The sequence below is a fragment of the Tamandua tetradactyla genome, chromosome 11, assembly GCF_023851605.1.
Source record: "Tamandua tetradactyla isolate mTamTet1 chromosome 11, mTamTet1.pri, whole genome shotgun sequence".
NCBI classification, from domain to species: domain Eukaryota; kingdom Metazoa; phylum Chordata; class Mammalia; order Pilosa; family Myrmecophagidae; genus Tamandua; species Tamandua tetradactyla.
In genome coordinates, this window is record NC_135337.1 from 54,688,686 (window position 1) to 54,702,722 (window position 14,037).

Here is a 14,037-nt window from a genome sequence, read left to right on the forward strand (position 1 = left end):
GATGGTATAACACCAACCATCTAAAGAATACTTTCTTCTGTTTTTAAATTTTTTGTTAGCGAAGTTTTGGGTTTACAGAACAATCATGCATGAAATAAAGGATTCCTATGCATCACCCTCTACCATCAACACGTGCACTGGTGTGGAAAATTTGTTACGAATGATGATAACACTTTTTTTGTAATTCTACTATTTTTTAAACAGTAGTTACATTTGTTACAATTGATGAAAGGTTATTAAAATAGTACTATAACTATTGTCCATAGTTTACGTAGGGGCATTTTTTCCCCATATTCCCAACTTATTATTTTTTTTCATGCCTGTCTTTATTTTATTACTCACCTACCCATATATTGGATAAAGGGAGCGTCAGTCACGAGGTTTTCAAAATCACATGATCCGATGATAAAAGTTATATAATTAAATGATCATTATCAAAGAGCAAAGCTATTGGATTACAGTTCAACAATTGCAGGTATTTACTTCTGGCTATTTTGATACACTAGAAACTAAAAAGAAATATCTATATAATGAGTAAGTAGTCATAATCATCTGTTAAATCCTAATTTCTTAGTTACAACTCCTATTTCTCATTTGATCATTCTTTCAATCTTCAGGGATATCTGGGCAATGATCATTTTAGCTTCTTCATTTTAGAAAGGGCTGTCGACCTTGTGGGGTAGAAGAATGAAACTGGTCGATGTTTTTTGAGAGACTGGTACCTCTGGGTTTCAGGGCTTCTCTGGCATAGGGACAATCTGGAGACCTTAAGTTTCTGAAAAAAAATAAATGTACTAAGTAAAACATTTCTAGACTCTTAGATTGAGTCCAAAGCATTCTTTAGGGTTCTCAGGAATGCCTTTGGTTGGGACTCGGTATACCATGGCAGTTTGCAGTATCTGGCTGAAGTTTACATAAGAGTAACCTCCAGAATAACGTCTTGATTTTTTTTTTAAATCTCTTAGCCGCTAAAACTTACTATGTTCCATTTCTTTCCCCTCTTTAGGTCAAGCAGGCAAAGAATACTTTTAGATCTATGGTATTATTGGAGAAAAAAAAGGCAGGTGGGTACAGGGATAATATTTTAGTTTATTTGATAAGATCAGAAAATAAAGCACAAAATCTTTTTTGTTCTTCCCTGAAATATCCTCCATATTAATATTCTAAGAGGAAAGATTCTTTTCCAGTACTTCCTGGAGCTAGAGTAACAGGGAATTTTGGGATCCTTCCAGGTTGTAATAATATAACAAAATTTTATCACTGCTTTAGAGTTTTTGTTAGTCCCATTAGTTTCTTGCAATCTGACCGCTGTGAATGAGGAAGACCTACATCTACAGTGTAGAAGCAAAGTATGAATACCCTTTACTAAGCAGTCCTTAGTATGTTCATGTCTTTACCCTCTGATCCTCATCAGATTGATCCTCAATCAAAATCCAAAAATGGCTTTGCTGATATCAGATTATCTATTTTAATAATTACTGTTACTAGAGTCTTTATATCAGTCCTGGCACTACATCCCCATTGCAGTTCTAGGACTTGCCACTTAAACTTGATTGCCCCTTTTGTAAGGACAGAACACTACATCTCAGAGGAGTGATGTGAGGTTTCCTGGCTAAGACTTGCAAAGTCCTTTAGAAATTAAAGGGTTGTCAAATTGATAATTACTATTATAGAGATATTATAGAGACTAGCACAGTCAAGTGTTCCAAGTAGAAGATTGGCAGCTTGTGAAATTTTACATTGGTTGCAAGAATTCTCATTATTAGAGTACGGTTGCTTTAGGAAAATGTATATTTAAATATTAACAACATTTGAGGAGCAAGTGCTCCCAGAGATAAACATATGCTCTGAATCCACAATTACTTATGCATCTTCTCTGTGCCTCTTCCATGTCCGTATTTTTAAAATTCCGTAGGTGAAGGACCGAAGTTCAAGCTCAAGGTCATTGAAGCGGCTGTGATTTTATTAGTATGCTCATTGAATGTGCTATAGAATGTAATTTAAGGCATTAATATGTACACATTAAATAAAACCACACAGGCTGTGAGAAAAGTTATTTATGATACTGGAATTTTACCAGTTATAGAAATAAATAATGTAATATGTGTATCTCTGGAAACAATGTAAACTCGGCTTACTCACATAAGCAGTAAAGAAAATCTAAACATTTCTGTTATTCTATGAGGAGGGTAATTTCACTGATGACAGCTTTTCATAATTTTACTCTTCTACATAGTAAATAATTTTCCTTATTCTTTATTTTATTACTGCTTTGGATTACACTCTTTATTGGAGTTTCACCTTTTGCTAATAATTCTTCGGGAAATGTATTTTCACTGTTTTTCATGTGGCAGTTACTACTGGCAGTACCTAATTGAAACCAACAGAATCACAACTCTCCTCAATATACCTACATGACATGAGTAATATTTCAGTTTAATCCAGGGGCATGAATTGAGCCAGGAACAACCATTTCAATTTCTATTGCAGTTTGTTTAGGCTTAACATAAACTAGCTCCCATACCCTCTTTCGGTGAACCATTTTAAAGCTTACAGAGACCCACTAAGAAAGCAAAAGTCATTGCTTTACTATTCTCTTGGCATGCTTTTGCCTAATGATCATGAAAGCTATAAAAAGAAAGCCACCATATATCCCCCCACAAAGCTCCATACTACACCCAATAACTAAGCTGCAAAGGATTTAAACAGCTAAGATTACTTCACTTTTATATATTATATTTAATACAATATTCTTTAAAAATCAGAGGCTCTCATGTTTTCTAACAGACCAGTCTGTTTCCTGTAGTCCTATCCACAATAATATGACACTGTTACATACTTAACATATGAAGGATGGAAAGTGGGAAGATTCATTCATATATCAATGGTTCTATAATAGAGATAACTGATTTGCAAAAGGCTGACTGAGGTTAAAGAATTGTTTGTAGCTATGCACTAAAACAGTTTGGGGGTTGTTTTAGTTTGCAAAAGCTGCCAAAAGGCACCAGAAACAGAATGGCTTTTAAAAGGGGGGAATTTATTAAGTTGCAAATTTACACTTCTAAGGCTGTGAAAATGTCTAAATTAAGGCACCCACAAGAGGTTACCATCACTCAAGATAGGTCAATGAAGTTTGGGCTTTCTCTTTCAGCTGGGAGGGCACATGAGGGCATCTGCTGGTTTTCTCTCCTGGCTTCTTGCTTCATGAAGCTCTCCCAGGGGTGTTTTCCTTCTTCATCTCCAAAAGTCTCTGTTGTGTGGGTTCTGTTGGTTCTGGTTGCTCTAAAGCTTTTTCTAAAATGGTTCCCTCTTAAAGGGCTCCAGTAAGCAATCCTACCTTGAATGGGTGGAGATATATCTCCATGGAAACCATCTAATCAAAGGTTACCACCCACAAATAGGTGTCACATCGCCACATAAACAATCAGAAAAGTTCCATCCAACAATATTGAACGAAGATTAAAAGACATGGCTTTTCTGGGGTACATAATAGCTTCAAACCAGCAGAGGTGCCAAATGAAAGGATCTTATGCAAAACAGGATCATGCACTTTATAAATTCTCTTTTGCCCCTCTATACTATATCAATGTTCCTGCTTATATAAAAAACTCATAATTAATAAGGAGATCATCAATGAACTGAAACAGTGGATTTTACTGAGACTAACACATAGTAAAGACACAGCTTAATGAACAAAGGTGTGATGATTATGACACTTTCCTTCTAGCTGGAGATTAGTACACATCACAACATATAAAAATAATTGAAGAATTGTATAGATTGTCCAAATAAGACAATTAAGGCTTCAGAATACTTTCTGCTAAATTATCAAAAATAGTTGATGCATCTATTCAATAACCCTTGCTTGTTTTTGGAAGTGTGGTAAGCAGACAAAGCATAGATAGTGAACCAAAGAAGCAGACTGGAATCTTAAACCCGACAGTTTCACTCATTAGCTTTGGGCATTTGACAAAAGCCTTCAACAATCCATGCATTAGACTCCCCTATGCATAATGAGGAGGTTGAACTATGAGTTATCGATGTTATAACATGTTCTATTATGCTGTGGATCTATGTAGGGAGCATGATTTGCTAAATTCCTCAATATAGAACAAGAAATTTTGCTGACTTCTTGTTTCTTCTCTCATGTCTGTTTATTATAATGTAACAGTTAATACTAAGTGAACATTGACTAGGTTTGAGGCATTAACCTATTTCCCTTTTGTCTGAGGAAATATTTATTATCTACTTACAACATTACAAGGAACTGGCCTTTTTACTACTCTTTTTGCTTAGTTTTAGTTTTTTTTAAACGCCTATCCTTGTGTCTCTCTGTATTTTCATTTTCCTTGTGATATGCTTGTGTTTGGTCATGTGTTCATTATGCAGACAAAGACAATTGTTTTATTTTTGTCCCTGATGGCATAGCCACTGAACAAACAAGATGAAGAAACCATTGGTTATCACTTAGTGATGTGCAATGCCTGAAAATTATAATATTTGTTACATTAAAATGTGTGTTGGCTTTGAGGAAATCAAACTCTTCAGAAATTATTGAGCATGACCCAACTTCACTTCTCTGAATGTCCTATTCTTTGGCATAGATCAATGCACTGAAGCTTCATGATTCCCTGAAGGGGTTTTAGTACATTGGTAGTGTGACTTTTTTATACTCAAAACCTGTTGGGGAAAAACTGCTACATGTATCATCTGCTTAGTTCTGCTCTCTTCCCTACTTAAATTACTGATCTCTTCTCCAAATTCTGCTTTAACAGGAATATCTCTTAAACAGATATCTTCTTCATCTTCTGCTATTCTAATAATAACCAAAGACACTTCTTTGTTCTTTTGCACATAATAACAGACTGACAAGTCTTTGAGGCTACATTAAATTTGCTCTAAAATCTTTGCTTACAAATCCCTTGTAGTCAGTTTTCAATACAATGTCTTAATTTAAAAAGCATACGCACACACACAAATTCCCCACGTGACATATATGATATGAAAATTAGGTATAGCTTTGGATTTACAATACTTTGGTGTGGGTTTTAATTTGGAAGGGGAATGCTTAATAGTATTAACAACATATTTAGCTTTCTAATTATTTTGCTGAGGTGAATATTAAATGAGCATTTCAAATCGACAGAGATATTTTTGAGCTCTTGTTAAACTCAAAGTGGTGCCAGAGGCACTTATTAAGAATCGACTAAAATTTTCTGTTTTCAAGAAGTTTATTGTCTGTCAAGAAAGATAAGTTCAGTGACTATTTGATAGTGCCAAGTAATAGCCATAAGAGAAGTACAAATACTATTTTTAAAGAAGAGACTTGCCATCTAGTTAAGACCCTCAGGAAAGGTGGCTGAAAGGGTTTTACAAGTGGGGATGAATCACTCCAGGAGGAAAAAATACTCTAAATGAACACAATGGCTGAAATGGGTGAGGTTTGTTTGGAATACAGAAAGCAGATAATTTGGTTGGACTGTAGGACCTGTATAGACAAGTAAAGATATCTGAAACTAAAAGCTAGATTGGGCCACATATCTTCTTAATGATATAAATGTTTTTATGTGATGTGATATTAATTTTTTACACACTGACCCAGAATTATATATGAAAATTTCACCAGTTCTACAGTAACTAGAGCCAATGTTAAGAATAATATGTATAATTTTCTGGGTGCTATCCCTTTTTATGCAATCAATTCTATAAAAATAAATAATTGATGCATTAAGAACGGAGTTTTTGCATAATTAAGATAAAAGAGCTCTCCAGGGTTCAGCAACCAAGATTTAAGACCTAAAGTCATATTAAACAACTATTCAAGTAACAGCAAAGACATTGACTCTGTACATTTATAGCCACACAATCTTGAAACATTAATAAAATGATTGTCAAAGGAAGAAGAAAACTTACAAAATAAAAAAGATAAAACAAATAAGAGAAAAAGACCAGAATCAGTGATAAATGCCAACAATATTTCAGAATATAAAAAGCAGCCAGATATATCTGAATACAGCTTGAGCTTTCTCTGGTTTGTTAAGTGACTGATAGCAGAAAGGAGATGAAGGTAGGATATAGGAGATCAAAAGAAGCGAGCTGATTCATGCCAGTAGCACAATAAGGCTTACGATTACAGATATAAGGGATCTGTGAAGGTGGGAGAGTATGGGTTAGGGCAAGTGGGATGACCTCAGATGTCTTCTCTTAGGCCACAAGCAGATCAGCATCTGTCCCCATCCCTGACAGAGTGAATGAGGCAGGTTCTGGACTGAGGGATATGAGACTAAGGAATATGGAACAGAGGGCAGCCTTACCGAAACTTGGGGCTAAGTGAAAGAAACCTAGACCTTTCTAAGCCCCTAGTCTTTAATATAAAGATACCAAATAAGTAATAAAATAAAACTTTTAGAAACTGAAAGAATACTATGAGTAGAAGAAAACTTAAAACAAACAAACCACATTATTAATATCCTTAGAAAGAACAGGGAAAGAGAAAGACATTAAATCTGTGAAACAAGAACAGGATGCCATAAAAAGAAGATAATTCCAAGAATATACAAGGACTTTTGGAAATTAAAAATATACAGAAATAAAAAAATAAATAGATGATTTGGAAGATAAATTTAAGGAAATCTTCCAGAAAGAACAAGCATTCAATGTAAGAATCAATCCAACAGAAGTTCCAAAAAAAAAAAAAAAAAAAGGGAGAGGAGAGACCTATTAAGGAAAATGACATAAGAACATTTTCTTTGAGATAAAGAGTATTAGTTTTCAGAATGTAAGCTTTCCTAAGGGATCAGAGTAAGATAAAAGCCCCACACAAAGGCATATCACTTTAAATTTTCAAAACATTAGGGATACAAAGGTTTCCAGAATTTTCCAGACTTAAAAAACTAGCTATATGCAGATGTTCAGAAATCAGAATGGCAACAGATTTGTTACAAACAATGATAGGGAGTGGAACAATCCCTTAAGAATTCTGAGGGAAAATTATTTACATTTTTATAACTAGCCAAACTACCAATCAAACATGAGGGACAAATAAAGACATTTTAAAACATTCAAAAATTTTATATGGAGTAATAAAAATGTTCTAAAATTGACTGTGGTGATGAATACACAACTACGTGATGATACTATGAGGCACTGACTGTATACTTTGGGCAGACTGTATGGTGTGTCAATAGATCTCAATAAAATTGCATTGGGGAGGCACAGGCAGGGGACATGTTCCAGGTCCCAGCGGTGTCCTGCATGACCAGGCCTACTTCAGCGTAATAAATACTCCTGGAAGAGACTCTAGTAATCCTTTCCGAGTCCAGAAGAAGTCGTCCCTTCAAGCAGGTCCCACAGGATGGCATTGAACATTTTTGGACAAACTGAAGAACCTCAGAAGATCCCCAAGAGGACAAATCCCCCACGAGGAAAAGGAAGTGGAATCTTTGATGAATTTACAGCCTGCACAGGCTCTACAGCATCTGAACCCACCAGGTGGGAAGACTGGTGACATCTTTGGGTCCCCCATCACTGCCACTTCCCCTTTGGCACACTCAAACAAATCCAAGGACCATGCTTTCTTGTGTGAAGGAGAAGACAGGAAGTTGGAACCACAAGCTGCAGCGAGCAGCCCACGAGGAGATGAGGAAGTGACTGCAAAGGAGCAGACCACACCAGGGAGCCCGGGCCCATGCCCAGGGTGGACACCAGGAGCTCAGGCTGGGGCCACGGCCACGCTCGCACAACAAAGTCGTGAACCGTCCAGGGGTCGAGTCCAGTATCTCCTTCTACTGAGGAAGCTGCCACTTCCCTGGAGCAGGACAAGAAATTCAAGAGCAAATAAAGTTTCTTTCAGCCCAAAAGAACGACAGGGTTGGGGAGAGGGTCTGTTGTGCACCTGAAGCTGTGTGGAGTTTCCGTGGCTATCCGTGAGAGTTGTGTGGGTACGGAGGAGGATAAAAGCACCTCCCCAGGGGTGCACTCACATTTGTAATTCCGGACTCTGAGGGACTATGGCTGGGGGTGGGGAGGGAGGCGGATGGCAGCAGGCAGCTGGGCAGAGCCTCTGTGCGCTTGGAGCGTTCACGGTCTGCAGGCTGCGGGCGTTTAGGAGTGACTGAGACCTGCGAGCCCTAAAGCAGGTGAAAGGACACCAAAGCCAACCTGTCGTTGCTGTGGGACAGAGGAGGAAGGCACGAACACAAACGCTAATACAGGGCCGGCTGGGCCGGCGGCTCTGGACGAGCTCCCCTTCCAGCCCTGTGACCTTCTTTCTGCCCTTCGAGGCAGCAGATTTGGTCCCCGAGCAAGCAGCTGCTGAGGCCCGTGTCTTGTTCAGTCTTTTCCAGGAAAATCTTGATTGCTTTTCCTCAGCAGCTTTCAACCAAGGTCAAAAAGTTGCATTTAAAGTGCTCTCTGCAAGTGTTTCGCTAGTCAGTTTCCCTTTTCCTCCTGTTCTCAGTCTTATGCTTTCTGGAAGACTTCTGCACCCTGATCCTCTGAAGTGCCCAGTGGCTAAAGCCTCAGCCAGATCTTAGAGAGGGGTCCCCCCCTTTCTCTTCCAGGGGAGGGGTTTTGGTCTCTTTACCTGTCAGCTGTGCTTGTGAATTGTTCCTCTTTCCTCAATTCATTTGATCCTCAAGCCTAGGCCTCTGCTTCTCGCAGAGGCTGTGGACAGCTGCCCTCACAAGCGACAGTTGTCCCTCCACAGGGGCTCCTCGGGCAGCTGAGGACGTTTTTAATCTATTCACATCTATCTGGGCAGTGGAGTTGATCAAGTGTTCATCTGGTTACTTTTCTCCTGTTGATGGGAAGAGGAGATGCTCCAGGCAGAGGGTTCTTAATTCCTTAATGATATCTGAAGAGCTGCTTTTAAAATACCAGCTTTGCACAGAGGACTGTTTCTCACGCCTTTCCAGGAAAAGTCAGCTACTCCGGTACACCAAAGAGGAGAAGGAGTTGCTTAGGCCACGCCGTGTGATGCTTTGCAGAACCACCTCTGGGTCTTGTCCACGAACAGCCTGGGGATCACGGCCCGGGAAAGCAAGCATCCAGCAGCTAAGTCCCGGCTGCCAGGTCTGCAACGCTGCCCTCGACCACCATAGGCGGGCAAGCATCCCACCCTCTGGGCACCTGGCGACGGTTCTCCCAGGGCTGCAGTCTCAGCTCCCACACCCCAGTCTCCCTGGACGTCTGCTAACAAGGATAGTGTCTTGGTGGGGGCGGCTTCCGGGATGGAGAAGTCACTTCGTCTGTACTGACATGAGTCCCGGGAAGCTGGGTGGGTCGCCTTCCCCAGGCCCCGCTGCCCCGGTGCAGGGCCGACTCTCCTGGCGCTGGCAGGGCTGCACGTGGCTCTTTCCATTTTGCCCCGCCAACTTCAGAGCCGAGAAACGCTCCTTGCCTCCTACTTCCAAATAATTTGCCTCTCCAAGCCGTTTCTAAGAAAGTTGTCTGGAATGCACAGCAATTGTTTCTCCACTTAAGAACAGCGTCCTAAATGGTGGTTAGCTTTTCAAGCTCAAATGCACTAACCTGGGTGACTTACAACGTCAGTGGCATATCCTAGTGATGAGATGAACTGCCACTTGTAACTGGTTCTTATGAGGAGATGATTAATGAGCAGCACATCGGGTTGCCAGGTAGAAACTTGAAGTTACAGGCTCGCCCTTGTTACCTTCCCCCACGTCCCTGCTGCCTGCCGGTGGTAGGAAGTGCTGCTGCTTCTTGCCCTGGCAGGGATTTCTGCACCAGGAACAGGGAAACAAAGATGGGCGCAGTCTCTGGGGGATTAGGAAAACGTGAATGACTGTGAGAGTCCCGGGCCAGCAAGGACAGAACTTTCCGCCTCAGCTTCCTTGTGTCCGTCCGTTTCCCCTTTCCTTCCCTTGATGATGGTGGGAAGTAGCATTTAGCCTGTCTGGGTGGCCTGTTCACTGGGAGAACAGAAGAATTGCTGCTAGAGCTCGGCTGGATGGCCATGTTATTGGGAAAGCATTCTCAACACTGGGGACTGTCTGTATTTGGAAGATCCAAAACCTTTCAGCATTCTGCCCTCAACCTCCAAGCTGCCTTGAGAAATTACTGGTCTCTGTATTTTTATTAAGCCTTAAACCTTTTTTTAGTGCACTTGGTGCCAACATTTTTTCTAGAGCTGTAACAAACCAAAAAACCTGTACTCACATCTCAATGTAATTTTGGTAGGAACATTGTATTATTTTTACAAGGCAGAATGGGGTGTAACGGTTGAATTAAACTTAGCAATCAAAGAAATTGCATTAAAAATTTTATATGGGTACCACAGCATGTACTGAATTATTGCAAGGAAGTAAGTAAAAAAAAAAAGTGAAATATTTGGAGTCCAGGATATAGGCAGTAAAACACAGGAGAGAGGACAGGGAATTCCCAAGATGATAGTAATGGGAACCCCCAGAAAAACAACTGCATAAAGCACCTAAAAAAGAGCCAGGCTTGTTAACAGTAGGTGAACAGAGAGTTTCAGGACATGAATCTTCAAAGGGGGAAATAGAGACAGGCATGCATTCATAACCAATGGTCTTGATTCTAGTGAGAGGTTAGAGTTCTGTCAGAGACTTTGAAATAAATTAATAAATGTACAAAGATGACTGAACAAATCTAAAATATGAGGTAATTAACTTCACAGGGGAAAACCAGAAAGTTGAACACCAATAAATGAAGTATTTTCATGGTATACTACATGATCCAGCTGTAAATATTTACGTAGCCAATATAATTATCTACCAAATAGCAACATAGTCAAAGCTGTGTAGAAATATTATGGGAGGCTAGGGATAGGAGCATTGAAGAGGGTTTATGGTATTAAAAAATAGATACATGTTCTAAAATAGAAAACTTTAAAAGTAAGAAACAAGATGCTAGACAGAAACATGCAGGCAAATGCCACAATTAATAAAGAGAGAATGGAAATTTGTGATGAGAGGAGAAAGGCAAGGGACTCCTTTAGTTTTTGGAGTCAAATCAGCCTTATACTATTTGATTATTTAAACTACAAATATGTATGACTTCAATGTAAAATTAAAACTTAAATTTAGAAATTTATCCCACATTTACTAGTCTCCCCTCCCCATTACCATGATCACCAGAGACATGATCCCCTTTTCCTCAGGTGCCATTAGTTTAAGTCTCTGAACTTTTGAACTACTGGGCCACTGCTCTTTGACAATTGAATGGTAGCCAAGCTCCAGGTGCATGCAAAACTGATTTATGCTCTAGAGTTTTAAAAAGTAAGCCCTAATGTCTGAAATCTATGCGGTTTAATTATTGTTATTAAATAACAGAAGGCATTATGAACTAGGCTTATGTAATTCAAGCTAATAGAAGTCATACATAATGGATGCTAACAATATGGTAGACACCATACCAGACATGCATACACTCATATGCATTAAACTATGTAATTCTCTCCCAACCCCTGCCAGAGAGGCATTTTATCCCAACTTTTATGATGACAATACTTTATGATGAGACTTAGAGATGTTAAGTTCTTTGGCAAGGATCACTCAGCCAGAAGTAGTAGCATGGATATGTGATTCTTAATCTGTTTTCCTTCTAAGGTATCTGTTTTCTTCCCACTAGCCTGTGCCGCTTTTTGTTCCATATCTTTCATTCAACCTGTGATCATAAATACTATTATTACACAGGCTCTTTTGTGACTTTTTAAAATGTATGAGTCTATTGGTTGTCAACATGTTTTCAAACTGGTTATCGATCACCTTTCACTTTTACCTTGCAGCTCAGAAGAACAGTGATTAGGCGGTCTGACAACTTTCCTGCTATAGGAACTGCCCCTCAAACCTCAGCCCCAATACACAGAATTACAAAAACTCACCACAGCCATATTTGTGATAAATGACCCAACTTCTGGGTTACAGTGGATTGAAGCAGGGGTAAACATATTACCCAGCTGGGGACACTTAGAGATTTTTTGCTATGAATTTGGAATTGGGACTGAGAGATTCAATTCTCAAGTTTGAAAAATAATTATGGAAGTACGTTCTATACCGTGCACTTGTTAAACTGTAGGGACAAAACTGTGGGATAGACAGTTTCCTCTTTATAAAAAAAAAAAGAAAGGTACACTCTGGTGGGAAAGACAGAGTAAACATTTTATATTATTTATTTTACTATTAACAAATATACATTTTTCTATCTATATCTATCTATCTATCTATCTATCTGTCTATCCATCATCATCATGGTGATGTGATAACTCCTAAGGAGGAATAAAGAACAGTATAATAGAAAATAAACAGTTTGACAGAGAAGTGAGTATGGGAGAAATTTCCTTTTATTAGGGTGATCAAGGGACGACCTCTCCTAGAAAATGGATTTTAAAGTAAGATCTGAAAGACGAGGAGGAGCCAATCATGCAAGTATTTGGAGAAGGAGCATTTTTCAAACAGAAGGAAGTTTAAGCAACAAGATCATTGGTACAAAGGAACATGGGCAGTTTGGAGACAAACCAGAGTGGCTGAAGTACAATATTATGAGGTAAGTTTGAAGATGGAAGCAAGTATTAGAGTATCAATTTATCCTTATATTTTAAAAAATTTCTGCCTAAGTATAGTGGGTCTAGATCTTAGCAAACTGTAAGAAATATCAAATTTATTTATTTCTCTAGGTCTATTTAAATCCATTTCCCAGCCCTTATCCTACCATGCTGCCTGGAATTCTATTTCATTTGTTACTTCTCCTGCCCTCACACCCTTCCAAAGGATTATATGAAGGTCCCAGGATCTTGGGCAACATCAAAAGTTCAGGAAGACTCAATGATTGGTCTTTGGGGTGTAGGGTTTACCATTGAGATACGTATTATCCCAGTCCTTAGTGTCTTCTAAGATTTGGAGGTGCTGCACTTTCATGCCAGCCTTTTGGGCTTTCACAAAGGACTAGGTAGAGTTGTTGTCTTCAAGCAGCTTCTGCGTCAGGTCCTGCAAGTGACCTTGAAAATAAGGAATATAAAGAGCCTGGCTATCTATTTGAAATAAGGAAAGGAAGAAGTTAAAGGAGAACAACCAACAATTCATCTCTCAATAAATTATTTGGTCTCACTAGCTTGAGTTAAATTTTGTTACTTGCAAACAACAGCAATAACATTTTAATGGAAACATCAAGTGTTCCCCTGAAAGTTTATAGGAGTTCTAAAATTAACTACTGTGGCCTGGATCTATAATCCCCTCTTTCACACCATTCTCTCGATCCCAGCATGTGCTGGTTTTCTGGGTAATAGGTTGTTTGGCCCAAATAGATATTCTAGTATAGTGATGAGCTGATTTATTCACCTGCCTTTTCTCTTGGAAACTGGTGGCTATTGGAGCTGACTAAATCAATCTATTGCTGACTCTTCTTGCCAGAGACTTTAGATTTTGGCTATGTACCTTTTCAAAAACTAGGAACACATGAGCCACACAAAATCAAAGTCCTTCAGGCCCCTGAAGATGAAGACTTAACAGATTGGAGCATTGTAAAAGAAAAACTATTCTAATTTGGAAATATATCCCCAATGAAATAAGCTGTATTCCTCCTTCAGTAATCTTAAATCAGTCTTCATGCAGAGTTTACAGAAGACACATTTTCCAGACAATCTTTGATGTGGGAAAAAGGCTAAAAAGATTGATTTTCTAAGTTGTCATAGACTGTGGTTTAGCAGCTGCATTCTGCATGGTCCCTACGCAGTTTATTCTTCTAATTATGTTGCTGACAGCTTCCCCAATGGATTAAAATCCATACTGAGAGTTCTCTTATCTTTAACCTTTCATCCCCATGACTCCGAAGTCCACAGGTGCTTCTTCTAATGCGTAGTTCTAAGTCTGGGAACTGCTTGGATGAGTACTTAAACAACAATAAAAGGGAAAAATGATTGCAGTCTTTCTCTGATCCTTCCCATGTCATTTCTACGTACATATTAAACACGGAAAATGAAGACACGATCCATTTTATGATACAAATGTTATCTGGTCCCCCTTTCAGCTTTTGGAAAGTGATAAACCTTTGATGTTT

The 14,037-nt window shown here is 39.0% G+C and overlaps 1 pseudogene; it reads left to right on the forward strand.

Moving 5' to 3' along the window:
* The window catches only part of LOC143649124 (jupiter microtubule associated homolog 2-like), a 75,447-nt pseudogene extending 67,656 nt beyond the window's left edge, over window positions 1-7,791 (forward strand).
* The last annotated feature ends 6,246 nt before the right edge of the window (window positions 7,792-14,037 follow it).